Source organism: Sinocyclocheilus anshuiensis, unplaced genomic scaffold (genome assembly GCF_001515605.1).
Source record: "Sinocyclocheilus anshuiensis isolate Anshui unplaced genomic scaffold, SAMN03320099.WGS_v1.1 scaffold430, whole genome shotgun sequence".
Classification (NCBI taxonomy): Eukaryota; Metazoa; Chordata; class Actinopteri; order Cypriniformes; family Cyprinidae; genus Sinocyclocheilus; species Sinocyclocheilus anshuiensis.
In genome coordinates this window covers 570,556-571,839 of record NW_015547641.1, presented here as the reverse complement: position 1 = coordinate 571,839, position 1,284 = coordinate 570,556, and positions in this window count along the sequence as shown.

Here is a 1,284-nt window from a genome sequence, read left to right as displayed (position 1 = left end):
ACAAATTCCTCGTATGTGTAAACATACCTGGCAATAAAGCTCATTCTGATTCTGATTCTGATCAGCATCTTTGGGGGCCTTAAAGGATAGTTCACCAAAAAACTTTCTTCAAAATATCTTCCTTCGAGTTCAGCAGAAGAAAGAAATTTATACAGGATCGGAACAACTTGAGGGTGAGTAAATGTTTTGAAAAGAAGGTTCAAAGTGCATCTTGTACAGTCTATAGGCATGTATTATTTCTTTGCAAAATGAAGATTCAATGATCTGTGTGAATGGGATAATTTTAACAACTTTGTTATCTGTATGTGTAACTTTCAAAAAAATACAAACTTTTTAGTTTTTACCACTACATGACATATATGACATATGAGCTATAATGGATTATGTTCATGCATATACATAAAATTTAAGCAAGACTCTGCAACAAAATGGAGATTTACCTCTTATTACAGAACGGCTTTACTGACAAGATGCGCGTTAAATATCGCATGCGATTTAGCGTGCAGCCCTAATGTAAACTATAGCAGGGTAGGGCTGGGCGATAAATTGATAACGATATACAGTAATTTTCCTCAATAAAACAATATGACAAGTTCGATAAATGTTCAGTATTATGTTTATGTGGCAAAAGCTAAATGCAACAGCACAACTCATTTGATGTGTGCCACATGGAAAGTTTATTTGCTCGGATCAAAGTTCAAATAGCAGCGCAGCGGTTGCGAGCTCACTAGAGCAGATGCATTTACTCGCTGATAAGTCTAAGTCTCGCGAGTACTAAACAACGCAGCGATATCCAGTGTGAAGCACTTGAATTAGCGAAGAACACAAATGATTTAAAGGGGTCATATGATGCTGCTAAAAAGAACATTATTTTGTGCATTTGGTGTAATGAAATGTGTTTATGCAGTTTAAGGTTCAAAAACACATTTTCCACATACTGTGCATTATTGTTTCTGCTCTATGCCCCGCCATTCTGAAACGCATAGATTTTTACAAAGCTCATCGGTCTGAAAAGCGAGGTGTGCTCTGATTGGCCAGCTATCCAGTGCATTGTGATTGGCCGAATACCTCGAGCGTGTGATGGAAATGTTACGCCCCTCACCATATTGTGATGCCGTGTCCTGGCCGGAGCGACGAGACAAAAACATTAAAAAACCCATTATAAACGAGGCATCCAGTGGGGACATAATTATGGATTATAATGACTTATACTGTCTTTTTACGCGTTGCGTTGCATTGCGACGCGTACACATTAAACCATGTCTGCATTTGTGATCGTAGAAA